Raw genomic sequence first — 22,353 nt, 5'->3', positions numbered from 1 at the left:
TGTATGTATGTATGTATGTATATAAGCAAATTCGGAATTGTTCTACCCACGCTGGTATGCCGATGTTCCAACGACAAGCGGAAAACAAACGCAAACTGTCAGCGCGTTTAGTGGCCAGCATCTAACGGCACAGTTTCAACGGGCTTCTCCTGTTCTATGTTATTTCCGCCTTCCTCCCATAGGCCCGCACTTCTCACAGATAGAGTTCGTGGCGATCAAAAGTAGGTTTCTTTAGTCATCGCACACACGCCATGAAAACGTGTATAGGCCTACCGAGAGGGTGAGTGCCAACGGGTCGAACACTGAGCGCAAATAGGCGAGAACAGAACGGGCGACCCTGCCTTACCAGCTCGCACAATATGAGAGCTGCGTATTACGACAGTGTCAAGCATAACATTGAACAAATATCCACAGCAAAAGCCAGTGTACCTCAGACAGAAGCACAAGAAACGACGCCGGATCCGCTGTCTTCTTCGAAGCTTCTGATAGTAGTGGAGAGATATCCTTGACGAAGTACCCTTCCCCCCTCAAGAAGTGTATATATGAACGTATACGGGCATGTAAGAAGCTATTTCTGTGTGCACACTAGAAGCTTTCTAGAAGCTTTAGGGATTCTGTCAGGCTTTCCTTCACGAATCGCCCGGTTTGCGTAAATCTCCATGTCTTGTCTTGTTCTACTTCTTTCTTTTGGTAAAACTAGGTAGTTTTGCCAAAAGGTATTCGTGTGAAGCTCTCTTTCAATCTGTATATCGGTGTGAGCCTGAATCTGCTTAGCTTCAGCCTGTTGATAGCATGCATTTCTCTCGAACGCTGTGTACCGAATGGTAACGAATAAGCTGACCAACGAACAGAGAAGGCTCGCCGCAGAAGTTTGACTGTCTGCAGGCGGCACCGAATTGTGAGCATATGATGATGTCTAAGCTTTTACGCGTTGTTGACCGGCCATGCCTTCGCATTCCTACAGCAATGCGCCATGCGTTAGCGTGCTGCAAACATATAAGATTCTGCCGCCGTTCTCGTTGCTTCTCTACTTGTTGAGTTCTTGCTACTACCGGTAATGATTAAGATGACTCGTTATTGATGCTACTGGAAAACAAACAATAACAAACGACTCTGAGCAGTTATTAGCTTTACTCGAGTGCTCAATGACGCCTCAAATACGGGCCTACTCACAGCTGCAACTACTATGGCTCTTCGCAAGCTGATAACTATAAAGCCTTGTCCCGCCTGGGGGGCCCAACTATGGTGGTATTACAAGAGAAAATTGCGAGGAAAAGAAGCACGACAGAAGAAGCGGCGGCAAAGCCCGTTAGGGCAGAACGCCTAGAACTACAAGCAGAACAAGAGGATAAATCCTAACGGAAATTTGTCGTCGTTGTTAGGGTAAGACAAACACGCACCTAACCGTTCTCCAGCTAACCTTACGGTCCGGTTTGCTCTGAAAAAACGCACGGTAGGCTCAGTAACTACGGCGCAGAACGACCTTCTGGACGACTGGCAAAGCGGCACTCCCTCGAATGAACAGCGATGCTCGCGACTGTAAAAGCTGCGGCTGTTACCCTAGCGGCGAACGCCAATTTAACTCGATCGTTAGGAGCTCGAGGGCGAATGCTCCGAAGTTAAAGATTCGTACACTGTCCCAGTGACGGTGTGTAACGAGCAAGATCGGCGAGAATAAGTGAAATAAACCGAGGGAGACAGGGAGAGGGAATGACTTCGGAACAGGAGGTAAAAGGGGAAACCATTGAAAGAAACGAAATGTGGATTTGAATTGCAAGTGGAACAGCACGAATAAAAAACACGAAGCAGCTGCAATGAACACGAATTCATAGAGGTCATTAGAGCAGTTCTATTCGAGTGTCAAAGACGAGGGGCAAGTATTGGATGTAGAATAGCGGCAGGGGGCAGTTGAAGGAAAAAAATGGAAATTCTGAGATCATAATGAATACGTCACGGGTGACGGTCTGAGTATGCCCGGTGGGGTTCCAAAATCAACAGATGTCAGCCGGTGGTTTCAGGGTTAGCAAATTATGAGGGGCACTAATTATCGAATTGTTGAACAAGGAATGAAGGTTAAGCCATCTAGCCCCTAATAGATTTAAGGCAACGAGAATGTTTTTCTAAATGTTTCGAGGCGTTGTGGACTTCGAGATCAGGTTGAATAGCGGTTGAAAATGTTTGTTCGTATTTTTTATTTTTGTACATATTTATGGAACACGGCTATTGCAGATGGCTCAGCAATACGACAATAGCAATTTTGTCCGATTGAGAGAAAAGTCATTTATTTGAAATGCGTTTACATTACAGGCATGGAAACAACAAGTGGCCTAAAATGCACACGTGCATCCTGTTTGTATTACCATTGAACCTACATTATGTCTGTCTTAAAGACGAGGAACGAACAGCACGAGCACGAACCATAATATGGACCCGTTGCTAACGACGCGCCTGTACGTAACAAGCCAAGGACTGGAAATGGTGGTCTTATCCCTGTGCTTCCTATTAATGTCCTAATAACTAGCTATACATATCACTATGTCTGCGCTATACGAATACGTTACGTGTATGTTTGTCTCTGTCAATAGGTTCGTTGTGATATCATTCGTGCTCTCTTCAGTTGTTTATGGCTAAATCACCTATTGAGGGTGTAGACTTTTTAGCAGAATTAATCCCATGTTGTCTGCTTTTTGTGGTATACTACATATCACGAGAAAGTCGCATGTAAAGATTTGAGCTCACTAGAAAGCCTGACGTGCCGGTTGCTACCACAGCTGCTTTAGCATAGCTGGACAAGTGTGGTAAGGGCCGCACGCATGCGACGCCAGAGACGCTTGACGATCTCGCGTGATCTCATAGGATTTTTCCTTAGACTGAGACAAGTTTCACGTGACGTTATTAATCTATTTCTTCCAGCCTGAAGTATCACTGTCCTCGTAAAGCTCACAGACATGCGAACCAAGTGGAAAAAGCCACGTAAATAATGGTCTTTGCTACGATTAGAGAAAATTTCCACTCGAAACCAATTTGATTTGAATCTCCGCCTTCATAATGGATCACCGTGCCACCTCGAAGTAGTACGGATATTATTAGAGACTATCTTTTGTATTGCGTGAGACACAAGGGCTTGTCAAGTTAACTCGAACGATTATTTAAAAACAAAGGAGATTGGTTTAAACAAAGGAGAAGGAACCAACCTGCGCCGCAATAATGATGCTGAGGTAATCTTTCTCCCGTGTTTCTATTGTGTAGTTCCTTATATCTGTAGATCAGCTATCGAAAACAACAAGAACATCATATTTGGTTAATGCAAATCGAAACGTTATTGAGCCAGGCACCCTGGTCTAGGACAACACAAATTAAAGCTTTTGATTTTAAAAGTATTTTTCTATGCGCTACCATAACGACGAAAATGAGTGATATAATTTTTAGCGCTGCTGCAACAACTCGGACATGTGTTGCAAACGCCTCCTTAATTGTACATGCTGTTGCATTGACTATCCAAAATTTTCTCCGGCATTATTATAGAACTTTCACAGTGCAGGCTAATGGATGAGTAGCTCCACTTATTATTTGGTCCTAAAAATCCAGTGACCCCTATAAAGCGAAATTAACCAGCCCTCAGCCTTCTTTTGGGTAAAACAATATGGCGTGCGTGTTGAATAGCCATTCAAAATTTATATGTATCTTGGTCGAATCCAATAAGCTGTCTACAGGCCATCTCAAGACGGTCTTGATATAAGTCGATAATGCATTTGGTATATTGCGTTATCAAGTTCGTCAGATATGCCTCTATTCCAGAACTCTACCTAGTATTTCCTAAAATCTAAGCTTATTACTGCAGTATCACTTCGATCCGGGCTCGTTAGGCGTTACATTATACAATGATCTCGATCGACTTATATCCAGCCATCGCTCCTTAACACGATGTAACTGATTGACGATCGATATACAGAGCTTTCTATCATCGTAGATTCTTCTCGTTGATGTTTTATTATTGTCCAGGCTGTGCCCTTTACACATATAGACAATATACGAATCTTCTCACCAGCGACTCTGTGTCTAAATCTAAAACTAAGGCCGACTTGGCGGTCCAGAAGAGCTCGCGACTTTTAGGCAACATCGTTTACCTACCTCGAAACGGACAGCCTTCGTGATTGATTTTTGCCATTAATATCATCTCCCTGCAACAATAGTCTTCCCGTCAGATTTCCTATAATGGGTAATCTACGCTTCGTGTGCAATAAATTGTCCTTTTCCTCCAGCCCGCTGATTTTCGTTACTGCCCCGTTACTGACTGGTGGCCATCGTCATCATGCTTGCACCACACGAAAGCCCTCGCGGCGGCTAAGGGCTGGGTGCGCTTTTCATTCTGATCTATGTACGTGCACACACATAAATAGGCTTAGTGAAGCGGGCCACATCGCGTCCAGGGTTGGTCCTACAAGGCGGATCAACAGAATGACCGCAATAGTAGCGAAACACCGACAAGGCAGGAAGCATAAGGCTAGACCGTAGGCCTTGCTTTTTCTCGCGATAGTCTCTCTGCTTGACTGTTGAGTCGGAGGAGGACAGCAAGGCGAAATCCTTGATTCAAACTGGCTACCAGGGTAGCCTGCAGGGACATCAGATAATATACGGCATACGCCCAAAAGCTGATCGTTCTATGGCTAAGATCAGCAGGACACGATGGGGTATCGAGGATCTGATTGGAAGTTATCTGCCTGACGGCCAGTGGGGCAGACGAGAATGTAGCTATTTAGATACAAGAAGAAGATCGGCCGCAGGCCATCTAACCCATCTACGTAAAGAAGGAGACACGAATCGTACGTGCTGGCCTTGAACAAGGCCAACTTTGTTTTCTTTTGAAACGAACAGCAGTACAAAGAACAGGCCCTAACGAACGGCAGACGCTAGATTTGGGGCAATTGAAACGAAAAAATAAGAAAAATGCAAATGTCGTGTTGTTGCAAGACGTATGCGTCTTCAGATCGATAGGTTTCTCATGTACTACAACCGGTGTGGAGACCAAAGTATTATAACGATCGTTTTTAAGTTTACTCTCTGTCATGATAGAGGACTACTTCCAATATACTCGGAGATCTCGAGATTGGTGAATAGAAGAGATGCAATAAATGAATTAGCCATGCAATAGATTAGCATTGCTAGCGGTTTTAGATCAAGAGCTGCTCACAGACATTTATTGATAGATTACGTTTCTATAAGCTATATATGCTATATATATTCTACATGCTAATAGGAAGCAATAACTAGACGCGTATCGTTTGTAACATACCGGGCATTTTTTACACTTGTAGGTCAATGAAAGCGTTCGTTTAGACTGAGCGATTTGAAGTACTTCAAATGGAAAAAACCCGCTTAATATATTCGCGCCTACAATACTAGCGTCCCGCTAACTTAATTGCTCAACTTACCTGCGCCATGCATATCATCCTCGGCCCCAACATCAGCCGCGACAATGAAAAGTGCAAAAACGCCAACGAAAGTCTTCATCCTAACGAACTACGGTTTGCTTCAAAAAAATAAACACCATAAACTCGTTTGCTTCTAATAAAGAACCTGATCTGATTTTTCTAAGGCAATGAGCGAAACACCTCAGGTTGTCACGCGGAAGACGAAGGATAACTTTGTCTCAGATCTAACTTCAATATTCAGATACCAGCAATAAAAAACAGCGCTTTATAGACTGGTTGGACCACAAGCACTACAAGCTCTATCGTTAAGATGGCGCAAGCTGCGATGTCATGCGGAAAGGGATCCTATAGGAGGAGAGATTTCACACCGAAAAGCATTGTCCGTGACTCTGAAGTTTACAGCGATCTTGATGCCTTTGTCCAAGTCCTTCGCCTGACTGAGGGTTTATCTGAGTTTTACGGAGTACGGGATTAAAGAACGCAGTTTCACACTTTCTTCGCTAAGAGAGTTCCTTTGAACAATCATGAGTGGTCTTGTAAAAACTAGTTAAGGGGCTTCCTTACCAAAAAGCCTAGAAGTCCATTTAGGTTAAGTCAAGAGAGTCAACGTTTTTATATGAAAACTAAGAGAATAAGCTTATTTTTTAATGAGTTAAAACCATAAGTGAGCTTGAAATGAATCTTTAACCTGTTAGCTAACATGTATCTAATTTTCCCGATCAGTCATACGTACGAGCACCAACCTCTGAAGCTATGGTTTCACACTTTCAATTGCTTCATAAATTGGTTGGTAAATAAAGGAGCGCAGCCTCACCCGGCTAGTAAGATAAATTCTTAGGAAAAATAAATGGCATGGTTTTATGATAATTTACAATATTACATGCAAACAATTAAAGATTTTAGTAAGAGGACAAACTAGGCAGTGTATTCTAGGTACAGTATAGGCACGAATATTCACTATCAATGTCCGCTATGAAGTGGTACTTCATCAACTAGGACCTCGCTCGCTGAAATCGTATTCGCGTGAATCGTCTAGAAGAGTGGACATGCAGCATGGCCTTAAAAAATCCGAATTTTGCTGAGGAGATGCATCACGTTATTTTTCTCCTTAGATTTCATCTGACTTTGCGCTGATTAAAGCGATTGCTTTTTTTAACAAAATTGTAATTTCTTAACGAATCTCAATAAGCGATTTGCAAGTTGCTTAAATCTACTGTACAATATTTGCTTGCTCTTTAGGCGATCTTTTGAAAACAACTGTCAGAGGTCAAAGATCTGTCAGTGACTAAAATTTCCCTAAACGGCTGCCTCTTAGAGTTTCTTTTATATATTCCCGTGGTCGGAAGGTGGTCTCAATCCACTAGTTCATTCAAACGGTTCCTAAAAGGAAAAATAAAAGAAAATCGTGCCATTGGCGAAAATAGGTGCATCGCCCATCGACGAGGCACCTTATTTTCGCCATTGCTGCTTCTCGACAAGATCAGTTCAACAAGTCACTGTTTCGAAAATGTTATTCATTAAGTAACCTATAAAACTACTCAGGTTTTTGAAGTTCTTCCCGGGGCATACGCTGGGAGGCGCACGATCTTGCTTTTTTTACTTTACACATCAGCAACAAATATTTTCCCTTTGGCAGAAGCCAAAATTGCAGTTCGGCACATAGTAGTTAATTTAATAGCAGACACTGTAGACACCCCAAGTATTTTTCGATTTATAACACAAAGAGGTGGGGCAGCTTTATAGTTGAAACTATATTGACTAGGTATTGCCGATTAGGAGAACCTCGAAAAAAACAATGGGATTTCATGCAGTAGATTGATACCGTGCGCAAGTTTGACGCCTAGCCACACTATCTCTTTAATCAGCTGACTGTCGTGTGCGGCATTTCGACGCTCCGGAGATATTGCTTATTTGTATCGCACAAGTTTCATATCCATTCTTAAAAAGAAGTAAAAAAAATGAATCCACGCGAATTCGCCGCTCCTCACAATCACTTTCGTCCGAGGGCAGAAAATAGGTCGCGGACATGTCTCTAAGCATCGGGTTTCCAAATCCGAATCGAAAACGGAACGGCCTTTAGATAAACAAGAACCGCTTCAAAAAAAAACTTTACCTGTCCTTTGATGATAAATTATAAATATTATAGCAAAAGGCTAACTGGCACTTTTTCCTTCAAAGTCTTGGCCCGGCGAAACATAGAGGTTCGTGAGTTCACATAATGCATGGGCCATAACTGATGTCCTTATAGAGAAATTGTTCCCTGCGGTGCCTTTTTGATGTTCGTTGTCGACTAGGACTCACAAGAGTGGGGCTCATCTTCAGGTAGTGCTTCTCGGTTAAATAGCAGTCGTCAGAGGAGCAAATCTCCTTAAAAGAGTTCTGGGCTTAGACTCAATATTACCATATGTTGAACTTCGGCTCATTATTTCTCTGAACGTTTTTCCCCTGTAACAGTACCTTATGGTCACCATCTATGGTCGTACAGGAGTTGAAGCTAAATAACTTCAAAAAGTATTTGGTACATTTTCATTCCCAAATGCATAACCAGACCGCCATTTATTTGTTGATTCAAAAATATAGATTCAAGTTATTTCAAGGTTGTTTTCGCTGGGACGAAGTTTTTCCGCTGCTGAGTGAACCTAAGCTTGACAAGATTGTACCCACAACAAGTTTTATGTTATTCCGTATCTGACCAAACGGTTGCAAGTCAAAAATTCTGTACAAACATAACAGGAAAACTTTCGCGACACGGAAGATTCAAGTGACAATAATTACAGCAGAAGCTAAGCAGGTCTCAGCTTTATTATAGATATACGCTAGAAAGGAATGGCGGAAAGCCAGACGCTCCGAAAGCTGTGACACCGGTCGCAGCTGTCTACATCAATGCATCGCTAGAGGATAAAGGCTTAAGCGAGAGCAGTAGCTGTTTTCAATATTCAAGCCTTTTGATCCTTATTTCCAATTTAAATAATAAGTGGGGAAAAATTAACGTGTAGTGTTTAGCTATCTATGAAATAATTCAAATTAGATTTAATATATTTACTTTTTCTGATAGCATTCGAACACATCGTACCAATAGATTCTACGAGAATGATGAAGGCACTTTGCGTCCTATGGATAGCACGAGTTAAGTTCGGTTTACAGAACTTTAGATGTTCATCAGCTTAAGATAGATTTGTCACTTATAATCGAGTTTCAAGATATTTTACGGATTATCGAAAACATAACGGGGGATAGGAAAATATGGATAACTTACTGAAATCGTTTTTACGGATAGCATTGTCAAGTGTTTATTACCATATCGCCTTTGTCTCAAATGAAGCTAGGTTAAACTGCCAAAAATTATAAACGAATCGCTGCGAGAAAAATCTTAGCGTATGCGGGTTGTGCAATAGGTTTAGCCTAACTAGCTCGTAAATAATAAGATGACGTCCCACTACTTTAAGCAGACGATGATAATGGAAAACAGCAGTCAAAAACTGCGAGTGCAATCAAATCTCTTTAGCAGACAATTTCAATATACACTCTTTTGCGTTCATAAGAACCTCCAACCTTTAGATGGTTTTGTTTGATATTCATTCGTGCATTTTGCGATAGATACTTTGTGGGTTTTCAGATAACAGGCTTGTCGCGCCTCCTTCTAAGCCAACGGAGCAATCTATCCTCGGAATTTCCATTCACTTATAGCCGATCTTATCGACAAACCAGTTGAAACTCCTAGTGATCAATGAGAGCTTCTAAAACGCATGCAGTTATTAAGGCAGCGTGACACTCCTGACCGGATGTTTGACGCAGGATAGCACATTCAAGCTCTACCCATTTGCAATATATAATTAGATTCTATAACGGTACAATCGAACTTAACAGAGATTAAATCTGTCTGTACAACTTGGCAAGTTAGTCTAGACAGAAATCCTTGAGGTGTATTGGTCACTTTTTACTCGTTCATTCATCTTCGATTACGCCTGCCTTCCCTGTTGCCGTTGTAGGGAAGGACACGAAACGCTCAAAATGAAACCTCGCCACTTCAGCCGACGTCAGGCACTGAGGCGTGAAAAATGGTCTAGCGATACGTACGATGTCACAGGCTGGTAGAAAAGCGATTCTGGCCAATCTATTTGAGTAACTTCGAGCGTACAGAACTGAGACGCAATAATGCCCATAAAGAGATAATCATTCGAAGTCACTAACCAGTCACCCAGTGTGTGTATGACGTAAAAATAAACATTTCAGAAAATGCATTTCCATACACAGCCATAGGTAAGTGGCGTGATTGTTTCCATGTCCTCGTTAAGGACTAGATACCTGAAGAATCAATTGGCGCTTGTTACTGGGCGTTCTGATGCTGTATATAGCTTATTTACATACGCTGGCAGTAATTTAATTTTGTCTTATTTATACGATTCTGTGTAGCTTCCGCTCGACGAAATAGATAGTTAATTGGTATCGTTTGTAATTAGTGAAACGTTTGATGACTACAAATGTTATAGTACCCAGTATATTATACATATAATCAGCCATACGTATACGTATCACGGTTGAGACTGTCGTTACGTGATGTAATGCCAGTGATCAGCTCGAAATGGTTCACGCTGGACAGAAAATTCATGAACAGTATTTACTTACGATAGAACACCGCCATGCCCCTGTTCACGGCTGTTTCACAATAGTTAATAATAAATGATAACGACCAGCACAGCATTGTAGCAAAAATAATTAATTTGTCCATGGAAAAATACATTCTAGAGGCACCGGCTTTGCCCTGCCTAACATTGCCCAAATATCGCATTCAAGTTGCAGTTGTTACCCGTTCTATAATCAAGGTTCCTAATTAAATTAAGTAAGAGCTAAAAAAAGAGCGTCTTGTTCCATATAATTTACTTGAATCGTCACATCCGGAGTACTGTAGGTAGCATACCGTATCGTTCAGCAGTTCGTCAGGGGCAACGATATACAATTAACTGGTTTATTTCATTTTTTTTTACCAGAGCACACCTTGGCAAAGTGTACATATCGATGACTGAAGTTGTTCTGAAAAATTCTGAGGTGATACGTCAACGTGAAGTATTCATTTTGGTAACTGGTTCGACTTTTCTCGAACACCTCATTTGTATACCTTAAGTAGAGGGGCTGAATTAGAAATTTGCTAAAACCATTATATACACCACCAACGCACGCTATGCTACGGTACTGAATTTCTCTACTTTGAGAAATCACCACGAAACAATAAATACTTTGAAACAACACCACCCTAATGTATTCCGCGTAACTGCGCGCCGTTAACGAAGCCTGAGACTGTACAGATTCGGCCTTTTTATCGGAGTCCTGACGAGCAAACCACGCCGTCAGGTGATAAACTTCAGTAGATTCAGCCCAGCAAACCAAGAATCGCTGGTCGACTTTAATATTATACTGCTAAATAATGTCATATCATATAAGGGAAACAGCACCACCGCTAACTATAATATCGGCAACATTTTTGTTCCATTAACGCAGCCAGATCGACTTAATTGATAACGGTATATACCGGTTTTTCCAATCCAAAGTTCAATCGGGACCGATTCCAGTCTGATATTCCTTCAGTTTAAACGCTAGTTAGCGTGATTTCTTTGTTTGCTAGAAAGGTGTTCTGGGCGGCGACAGCAACGGGTCCCAGTAGGAGATTTTTCTAACAGAACCCACATACGTGAGACTGTGCTAATTATTTTCATCTATAAATGGGCGTAACTGGATTAGGATTTTAAAGAACGCTGCATCGATTTTATTGTCAAAAATATTAGTGCATATCAACCTGACTTCGTTACTATCCACCAATATTAGCTTAGGTATAAAACTTATTGAAATTTCCGTTTGTTTATTTTTTTCATCGTTTTATTTCCTGTGGCCATTCCATAATCAGATTAGTCGTTTCTTCGAGGTAAACAATATGCAGAAATCAGCTAAACCAGTTTTTGACTGAATTGGGGCCTCTCTAGAGAAAACCGACGTGTAAATCCGTGGCGCTGGGTTCATTCGGACAACGGGAATGGGCCAGCAAGAAGTTATCGCTTATCTATTATCGCGTATCCTATTTAACTTCAACCTATGGTCGGCATGCCAGGTTATTGTTTGTTGAAGAAACATGCAAATAAAAATATTTAATTTCGCGTCTAGAGCTAATCCTGCCGTGCTTACATGCCTCTTTCAGACGAATATGGCCACTCAGGAACCAGCTCGAAATGCGCTTTAAATAGGAGGCAAGACGTTTAATGAACATGGAAAAAAAAGTAATCTTTAACAGTAAGTCTCACTTGGTTCAACGTCTTTGCCTTCGAAAACATTATATGCCTTCAATGTTTTTGTAAGCAAAGTGCATATATACATACACTTCGCATATATATATATATATACGTTTAATAAGGCAATTCCTTCGGGTTTTGACCATCTCTGTATTTTGCATATTCCCTTATATGGGACCTATTCAAGTTTATTTGTTAAGTTCGACATAGGAAACTGGATGCTTTTTATTAGATCTTCTTTCGGTAACAGTGGAACAAATAGTTATATAGTCCGCCGTTGTCCATTTCGCAATCGTTTTGAATCGATAGGATTCACACAGGAACTCGTTAAAGGTCGCCTGTGGTCATAGCAATATTGAGCTGACCAGTTACGTGACTCGCGTAAACAACCTGAAATATATATGAGGTGGCTAAGGCTAGTGGAGGAGAAAATTCTTAGATGTCTGCTTATGCCCTTATACAGATAGACTTAACTACTATTGTTTCAATATCTAAAGCTATCCACTCCACTTAGCCCCCGGATCTGAGCGCTTCGTCTTTGCGCTCATGTATGGGAACTCGCTTTGAAGGACCGGATATCAGCTACAGCTTGAGCCACAACTCGAAAGAAAAAAAAATCGTAATCGGTTATCGACAATCCACGTTGAAACGGTAGGAGGAGACAGGGACGACCAATGAAGGGCTTATCTATTTTTTCATTTGCCGCTTTTTTTTTTTTTAACTATTGTTGACGCCAACGCCAACGCCAACGCCAACGTCAACGACAACAGTGAAGCCACACATTGACAAAGGATGTAAACGGAAAAACTCAATTGCATGAACTTGATATGCTTTTAGATAGTATGCTTAACCTTTGTTACTAATGTTGTATAATGGTACTTGTAAAAATAATTGGATTGAATTAAAGGTAAAATGAGTGAACACACACACAGCCCTAATTAAAACACAAGTTAAAAACAAAAAATCATCTAATTTTTTCAAGGAAAATCTAATGAATAGATAGTGCTTACAAATGTTGTATGCAGCCACCGTGTATTTCATTCGCTAGAAGACCTTGCATAGTGGACCCGCTGTAGCGGAATTTCTGCATTAGAAGCTCGCTGCTTCTGCTGGTCGAATGGGTATTGTTATTTAATGATCAGACATTGTTTTTGAAATAACAATGGAGCTCTATCATTTGCTAGACGAGGCAAAATCGGTGCAGTGTGGTTCCATCAGTGAGGCTCAATATGGCACAGAGACCTTGTTCATCGTTTGCTAATGCCTGCCCGATGCCATTCAACTGTCCAGGATATCAGATCACTATAATCTGTCTAGCAGTAAGCTATGTTTTTACATGCGTCAAATTATAGTAGACGATATTTACAGAATCTAAAAGAAAAACATACCCCAAACGCGACACGGTTGCATGTACACTCGCAGTTCGGTGCGTATCAGTCCATTTCCACTAACGTGTTCTATCAAGTACATTAAGCCAGATGAAATCATCTGTCAATCGGCGTCTTTTCAAGCATTCGTCGACGCACGACATTTCGAACGTCAACAAAATGGAGGATCGACTTGCTGAAGGGAAGGAGATCTTTGGTGGGGTAGGGAACGGGCTTTGGATACTAGGGAAAAAAAAAGGAAAAGTAAAAACAGGTTGAAAAATACAAATTTAGGGCAAAAAAATCTTCACAGTCAAGCTGATATCATTTGCCCGAAGAACCTGCAAAACCGTTGAAAAAACCGGCCCCGGGGGCGAGCGACGAAAAGCTATGTAGTGGATTTACACTAGTTAGTCGTATCTCAAACTGAACGAGAAAGCTTGTATCTATTAGCTATAATGGTGTTCAATTTAATTTAAATAATCCTTAAGCATGCGTCTGTACGTTGACGCAGTGCTTATCTGAGCTGTAAATAGCGAGGCAAGCACTGCGAGGGTGAAACTCAATTCGGAAGCTGCGGCCTGAAACCTTAGTAATTTTTAGAAAGGCACAATATGGGGTTCGGCCGATATCTGTGCCGTTAACAGACTCAGAAGGGGCTTTTATAATTTTCCGAACGGTTTCTATCTTGAAAATGAAAACATGCTAAGAACGCCTACGTAATATGAAACAGTAATGCGTAATAAGTAGAAAAATATATTAAAAACAATAGCAAATATGTGTATGAATAATCTATTGAGAGTTCACTAAAGCTTTCGAATGGCTTATGGACTATTTAGCTGCATTGTTTAGTCTAGAAAAAGAAGGAAGGGCAGTATGCCGGTAAACCGCGAAGCTGAATGCGTATTATCATCTAAGCTTCTAACCAATGCGCTCAAAATCAGTTAAATCTTAAACATGAATATACTGAGTGTGCTTACTAGGGCTTGCAACACCGACCGACCCTGAGACACTCTTTGCGTGCCGGTTTTACGTGAATGTAAGTCGTCACGCTAATTATTCATTCAGCCCACTAAAAACCAGTGACGATATAACGTGTTCGATGCGCATCGCCGACTTTTTACTGGATTCGTGGAAATCAAATAGAAACCCATTACGTTACGGCAAAGCACTTCTGCTAAGGCTGGGTTTTCGGATGAAGATATAACAACAATAATGTTGACGCAATTTTGTGGCATTTTCTCCGATACGCTAAGGCAACTGTCTTTAGGGTGATGATATGTATGAATCGAAGATGACTGCGACATTCTCAGTTCTCGCTGTATCGAGCTCCGGTTTCAACCTTACGACACCCAGCAAAGGACGTCCCTAATGGGCGACCTTTACGAGGCTCAAGGTATCAATTATGAACAAGGTAAGCAGCATAAGTCTAAGCGATACACCGAGGTTCATGCATCATAAATAAGGCTAGGCGTAAATCTAAATTGGCGAAGTTACTAAAAATGTACTATTTCCCCATAGAATATAAATGTATATTTGCATCGCTATAGCACAATAGTGCCCTCTGGCAAAGAGGGAAATCGACTTTGATCGCCCATGTGTCATTGTATTTAGACTGCGACACATACAGTCTCCTCCTATTATACAAATTGTAGGTAATACCTCTTCCAGAGGGAAAATTCCCGGCTCGTGTTGCTCGTCAATTTCCCAGCCCAGAGCACAAAGGAGAACTATAGGGCTGGAAACCTTCCATATCTGTTTAAGTAGGTTTAAGAGTAGAAAGCTATAAGCAACATTCAAAGTCACCCCTAGCCTAGCATAACTTCCCCTCGCTCTCTTATTGTATTGAGGTTGCGACTTAATAATGTTTTGCCTAAGGCAGCGGGCCAACAATTAGCCAATGCAACACAGCGAACCGTTGCCGCGAGGAAGGAAAATACTCCTTGTATGCATCTTTCCCATCTATCCAGTTGGCCAGTTACTAGGCTTGTCGCGTCGTTTGTTTAGCTTAGCTCGGCTCGGTGAGCAACGTTGTGCTTTCAACATTTTCCGGCAAGTCCACCCCCACACTGGCTAACGTCGCCATTATGAGTGGCGAAGCAGCAAGCTGCATACACAACGAAGCTAGACCATACCAAACAATAGTGCCTTTCAACCCTTAATACAATGCACCCCAGAGTGACGCTTAAATTACTCAGCAGTCTGTACGTCGAACGTCAACGCCTTGTGGTGCGCTGTGCAGGGTCCAACGAATGGTGTCAACAACCCAATCCATCCCGTTATTCTATTCCCCTCACCAGTTACTCCTGTAGGACGCTCTTTCACTTCCCCTTAGGAAACCCTGCAAACCAGTTACTCGGCTGACTCGCCTACTCTATTCGCAATCTTCGTGTTCCTTTCCGCGTCCACCTCTGCACAGCTTCTGTTCGCTATTGTATGTTAGTTCTCTCTCTCTACGCGAGTGCAAGTATAACTCAAAGATGGGATTCTATAATAGTAGTACTATTTGTTAGTCGTCCCCTGGACAGCCAACTAATTAGCTTGCGGTCGGTCGCTAGCTTCTCTGATACAATTTGCGTTATCGACATGTCTGACGTCGCACAGTTCGGATCTAGGGTTTTGTATTGTAAGGGAAGAATAAAGAGGGAATAGGATATATACAACGGCTGTTGGCTGGGCTTCTGATGGTCTGGTGATCCGCTAATGTTAGAAGTACCAATGGCTCGAGGGCAGCCCTCAACTATTTTCTGTGAGAGTTTAAAAGGGCGATTAGAAATTCAGGCCAGAATAGCCTCGTTCTTTGCCTGGGCGCGTATGTAATCTTGCTTGCACTGGAGATTCCCGAGAAGGTCTCTCACATCTGTTAGCATCTGAAGTCATGCTAAGCTTTACGTGGTGACCTCTTGGAAGCAGAGGACGCAAAATTCCGTACACAATTGTAACTATTAATAATAGATATATATTTTATACAAGGGAACGCATGTCCTGTTAAAAGAAGACGCAAAGAGAAACTTCTGAAAACATTACAGCAAATTGATCCGCTACTAGATTTCGGTTGAAATGTTGTTGGGGTAAATGCTTGGCAGCCTGCCCCCCGCCCGTGATTGGAAATAGCGGCTCAGAAGTCACGCTTCGCCCAGCGCTGGAATCGTAGGAAAGGGTTGAATTTCGACATTTTAATTATTAGTTCTTGGCTAATTGGCAATTTCATGCCCTATGTTCAGCTCTTTGCTGACTCTGGTCGGACGATAGGCCGTAGCGTGCAACATGTTCTTCTTACAAGCTCGTACACGACTAGATAACTGCAACGCTGGCAGGTGGAATGGAATAAACTACGCGACCCATAAAGGGGTACATACACGGGCCCCGAAGTGAGAGTAGACAAAACACCGTTGCCTCCCAATTAGCTTGTCATTGCCGCTATGGTCGTAGCCGCTGTTGCTCTCGCTTTGCGTGATGTTGCGGTGGTTGAATTATTCTACTATTTGAAATTATTCTACCTTTCGGAAGCTTGCTACAGGGTGGTGGGTAGACAAGCAGTAGCTCTGTGGTGTTAATTAGCGTAAATTAACTGGAATTTGGTTTTAAACGGTCAGCAGGTTATAATTATTATAAGAAGAAAGGCGAATGGCAGGACAAGAGGCCAATGGCCTATGCCAATAATGTGATTAGGTCAATATTTTACGCCAATTGGGAACAAGCTAACATAGGCTGAATTTTTTTTTATAAGAAAACAATTGTGCCACATAAAGGAATGTTTTTTTTTTTTATAAGAGACATCAGTTTTCTATAATGTCGGTTACTCGGGAATCAAAAAAATTCTAACACACGATTTTTTCGAACAATATTGTCCAATACACAAATGACCCGAATCTTATTTTACAGAACAACAGATTGGGAACTCAATAAGGGTAACTATTTAATTAACACGAACGCTGTTTCTTTTTATATATATCATATTTATACATATATCAAAGGCTGTATTCGGAAAATAACAAATTATCGACTACTTGTATGACACACAAAATATATATAGTCGGAAACACGTATCGCTTTTACCACAATGAGAAGTGTTTCTCGTAAATAGATCTACACACTAACATTAAAAGTATATTTAAACTTCGTATAGAATCAGGCCAAAAAGATATCGGATAATTTCGTACATAAAGTAAGGCATGTGAGTTTTTGTCGGTGTCAAAGTCTTACTCAGCGCGTCTACATACATTTAATTTTTTTTAACTACGAATATCAATGATCAATATTTTTTTGCTAGCAAAGCTTCCAGGATAGATTCAGCTTACGAATTTCAGTTAGGTACTTCATTAAACTTACATTTTATTCTTATCTTTATTATTCTTTATTGAACCTTGTGAGTGGGCCCCGGCTTAGCGATCCGTGCCTTCTCGTTTTGCGTAGAGTGAATTTGAACAAATGTATTGTGTTTCCATGTAACAGTGCGCTTTAAAAGGAAGAGTTCTTTATTTTTGTTTCGATCCTACACAAATGCGTTTTGTTGACCATGGAAAAAGGCTACCTTGGGCCCACTTCGGCGTTGTCCTTAAGAAAACCGCACAGGCAAGTATCAGCATCCAAACCCAGATTGTATGTACCATATGGCGGACAATTGTTGTCATTATTATAATATTATTCTTATTTTTTTTTACTAAACTATAATGATGTATACAAAATAATCCAGTATCGGAAGGTGTCACATTTTCTGATGAAGGCTAACTTTAAATCGCTGCGTGAAGTATACCTTTGACCTACTTAGAGTAGGTCAAAAGTATGCTGTTTCTGGACTTTTACCTAATGTAGAATGTAAGTAAACTTGAAGCCACTAAAATCAAGAAAAACACGAGGGATATCGCTCTACGCATGGGAATTATTCCACGATACTTCCTCATAATGTACTGTTTGTAAACGGAGCAGGAAGCCAATTTACCAATTTACGCTAACACTAGCTTCATTTATTTTTCAAACACAAACATCTCCAGCAGTCGCATAAAAATAAACCTAGATAGGTTCTTCGCGCTTACAGCAAATGCAGTACGTAGATGCATTGTACCAATGGTTTGTGCGTATGTGCCGGCGACAGTCTGACCATCGTGATCAAAGCGCTTGCGTCCCAACAAAATTCATCAATTATGGTTTGTTCCGTTTACGAATAGTGTGTTACACTATAAAGATTCTTGGACTAGGGCTGGCCGGAAGTGAACGGGCGCCGATGTGCTCTTTGTTTTCCTGTATCTCTCTACTTTCTGAATCGTTTCTTACGTATAGCTTTGTACTGATAGACGTACACCTAGATACCATTGGATCATTGTTTTCTATTGGCAACGCCAATGACACATCTGTAATTTTTGCCACCAAATTTTCTTCGTCGGACAATAAAAGTGTTTTTCTAGCTTCCGAAGCATCAACCAACTGGCCGAGATAATTTTAGGGTAATTCAAGCGGCTTGCCTCTCATTTGCATTATGTTTTATTTAACTTTTGAACTTTACGAAAGCCGACTCTGTTGCGTTTACACGATATTTCAGTGCTGTCGTTTTACGAAATATTTTTAATATTCCTTTAGTTATTATTTTATTTTTTACTCTGGTCATTTACTCAGAAGTACTCAACATGAAAGTTCAATTTTAACTCTTTTAATTGAAGAATACAACCTGATTTTATTTCATTTGATTTTTGTATTATTCATATAATCAAAATTGAATTATTTATAGTTTCGTATTTAAAAATATTTTATTAAAAAAACTATTGAGTCTTTTGCTAGTTAGAGTTATTGCTAAGTCAGCAAATTTTTTTCACATGGCTGTTATTAATATCTTCTTTTTAACAAAACAGATGCGGACACAAATGATAGTACCAAATAATAGCTAATACGCATGACATATAAGTCAGCTTAAATTTTCAGTCCAATAAACGTAGCAACTACCAAAGCTATTTCTAAATATACTCTCTATTTACAACTAAAATTCTTGTAAGAACTGTAGAAAACAAATGCAAATCAATAGGCGTTCCACTAGCATCGTAATCTTACCTGTTACGTGGTATGGGTTATTTTTTATATGTACTCACATCGAGGTCACTGAGAAAATTCCTATGGCACACTATTAATAGATCATCATTTACGATCACCTGTCGACCAATAGATTTCAGTGATGGGTCCGATAGATTTAAGTACATCGTACGTCCACTTTGGACAGGTAAATATATGTTTTATGCATTTCCTCATACAAAACCCGTAACGGTCTGAGAAGTTTCAATAGTAGTTAGTCCTGTCTTTAAAATGGCAAACTAGCTATTTATCCCATTGCGCAAATTGACTCAACTTTTTTTTCTTAATTTAAGATATTTTTTTATTCTTTTTTCCCTTTATTCTTTTCGCAGCGGTGCGTACGGTGTCTGTCGGATATCATTAGACAGACGAGCCGCTCGGAATTTAATCCAGAATCCTCTTAACAAGCTGCTAAACTCACTAAATTCGACGCCCTCGCATAAGATCTAATTATTTACCACCAAAAGGCCGTCATCACTGCGAATGATTGCGAGGCCATTTTTGGTGGCCAATGTGTCTGACTTCACGCTAGCTGTCGTCATCCAGACTCTGTGGGAACCCTTTCTCAACCTTGGCGTCTGCACAACCATTGTTTATATACGCCATATTTTCAGCTTCATCTAATAATTACATGAGCTTTTTCAATTCAATGGACCGTTTAGCTACGATAGCCCCTAGCGCGAGGTTTCCACATCGTATAATAGCGAACATGGTGCTGTCCAGGAAAACAAAACCTCTGCTTGAACAAAAAATTTATTGACTCGTCATGCCGATAGACAACATGAAGCGAGTATAATGTATTATTAATGATTGCCAGATAGTATGTACTAAAGATAAGCGTGCAAGCTCGCGCAAGAAATAACTGAAATTTTGTACGACAATAGAAACGGCAAAGTGGGAAAACTTACAGAATAAGGACATGAGAAAGAAACAAATATATGCACGAACAGCTCGCACGTACTGCATTTCAGGTAATTGGCCTGAGCGGTTATTTAGGGCTTATATATATATATATTACTATAATTTATCATTATCACTATTATCATTGTTACTATATATAATTTTTATTTTTTAATTTTTAGTTTTTTTAGGGCGTTTAGTTAAAATATACGCAAACAGGGAACGTTTATATTTAACAGAGAAGCAAGATATGGCATACGGCGTTCGCATAATGCATTTCAGAAACAGAACTTACACGATAGCCTTATACATCAGATTACCGCAAGCATGAGCTAACTGAACAGTGTTTCCTTGTGTTTCCAAGAAGTTCCTTGCAAATAGCGTTCTTTAATTTTCTGTATATTTTTACTCACTGCTGGGAAAAATGCAAACTTTAAAAGTAGCCTTCGTAAGCCCCTATCTTAAGAAAGGCCGTACGCCAAAACAGTGTTCCGTCTATTCGGAACGGCCTCGTCGAAGTGATACGACAGAAAAGGAAATCCTGTAACAGACACTATCCATACAAGCTGTTGAAGGGTATCATTCACTAGCAAAAGCCCTGAAGGCTTTATACGATTTTGGGGGACGACCCGGATTTCCGACAAAACTAGGCGTGATGAATATTCGAGTGAATTCGAAAGCAGTCCAACAGGAAATATTAGTCCTCTTGATGCAGGGTGATTGACGGAAGGACGTTCCATGGAAGTACTGACGCAAAAAGGGTAATACTTTTGTTATTTATTAAAACTGCATATGTTCAGCATAGGGCATATACAAATGTATCATATAAAAGACCTGTATACCTAGAAGGGCGAAAGTCACGGGCTGAGTGCTGAACAGAGTTGGTAAGAGTTGGTGCTCACACAAAAATGGACGCTTAGAGGAGCAGCAAGGTAATTTAAAGCTTCTTAGAGATTCTAGAACGGACGCGCCTGGACCACCTAAGTCCAGGCTTAAAAAGTGTGGTATTTCTGAAAGCGGTCATAATATACGCTTATACATAAAGAACTAAACTGATGTTGCTACACTCCTTGAGGACGTTTCATTGAGCCCTTTGCCAGCAAAGCGCGTAAGAGAAATTCTCAACTGTATTGGAGCATCCAACCTATGTGCAGTATTGTTGCACCATATGGTACAGCCATATAGGAGTTTACACAAAGGTCGATTGCGATAACAGCGGCCCAATTTTATACTGTAGGATTTATCTAACGTGTTCTGAAGGACACGCAAAATTCGAGTCCAGTAAAAAGACTTTTTCGAGCTTTTTTCAATCTAAAATAAAAACAGTTCTACTATGATTAAATTATCTTTAACAAAATTTGCAGCAAATAAACTGAAACGACAGACATAGGCAATATATATCAAATATATCCATGAGCTCTTCTCTATTTCTCCGTAGAGCGCTGTGCGGTAGCCTTTTCTGCTGCGAGTCGCAAACGCAGCTTCTGCCTAATAAGCTTTAATTCGTTGTCCCATCATGCTTCATTGTCACGAAATCATTAATTAAGGTACTGAAAAGGAGGGTCCTTAACGTTATTGAGAGATTCACTGGAAAATGCATTGAATGTACGAGTGCAATTAGTACGCTTTTATCATTTCACTAAATCGGACAACAAACACCCAACATCCGCTAACATACAACGTCGTATAGGTGCGGTAATTAGACGTATGAGATATAAGCAGCGGGAGTTGGCCTTGCTATTTATGCGTACAGGAGACTTCGTTACTTTTATTAATCTGCCATAACAAAAAGATATAAATGTCAATAGAATTTCGGGATCAGTTCACCACATGGTTAGTCATGTACGTAATGTTGTAATTTTATAATCTTCCTCAATCTGATAATAGTTATCGGATGTCTTTAAATAATAACTACTGTTTATTCAAAATCCGCGATCGATGCTTTAAGTCAAAGGAATATTAATTTGCAATGATGGCAATTCCTCACTCACATAATGACCGAGCAATCGTTACGGATCGACGTTAGTCAGCAAGGGCTTGTTAGAGATGTACGAAAAGAACTCGATTCATAAACAAAACAGGACAAAAGATGGATTGCGAGCAAGCTAACATTAGTTCCTTTCTTGTGCGTTCAATCTCATCGAACATAAATATTGTATATTTTCATTATTGTTTTTTTTTGTTTTACACGTTATTTTTCGGAAACTGAACTGATCTACTAGAATCTCAATAATTGTCTTCTATAACTTACTCTAGTTTTTCGTCCTCTGTAACCAGCTCTTTGGCTAACCTTTTCGTTCATACGAAAAAATTATG

At 40.5% G+C, this 22,353-nt stretch overlaps 2 long non-coding RNA genes across 6 annotated transcripts in view; both read right to left on the bottom strand.

Annotated features, from left to right (window-relative positions):
* The window catches only part of LOC147755747 (uncharacterized), a 27,068-nt gene extending 7,024 nt beyond the window's left edge, over positions 1-20,044 (bottom strand). For 3 of the 5 annotated variants that reach the window (XR_015326986.1, XR_015326983.1, XR_015326987.1), the window contains exon 1: positions 5,433-6,142. This is a non-coding gene — a long non-coding RNA (uncharacterized LOC147755747). Of the gene's footprint in view, positions 1-5,432; positions 6,143-19,119 lie in introns of those variants that run through there. The other 2 variants (XR_015326985.1, XR_015326984.1) reach the window with 2 other exon arrangements.
* A 750-nt stretch (positions 20,045-20,794) lies between these two features.
* On the bottom strand, positions 20,795-22,323 carry LOC147755746 (uncharacterized). Its single transcript, XR_015327433.1, has 2 exons — positions 22,029-22,323; positions 20,795-21,587 (listed from the first exon to the last, which is right to left on the bottom strand). It is a non-coding gene; the product is annotated as an uncharacterized LOC147755746 (long non-coding RNA).
* Between the last annotated feature and the right edge of the window lie 30 nt (positions 22,324-22,353).

Source organism: Varroa destructor, unplaced genomic scaffold (genome assembly GCF_002443255.2).
Source record: "Varroa destructor unplaced genomic scaffold, Vdes_3.0 BEIS01000004.1, whole genome shotgun sequence".
NCBI lineage: Eukaryota > Metazoa > Arthropoda > Arachnida > Mesostigmata > Varroidae > Varroa > Varroa destructor.
This window is presented reverse-complemented; position numbering and strand designations above follow the sequence as displayed.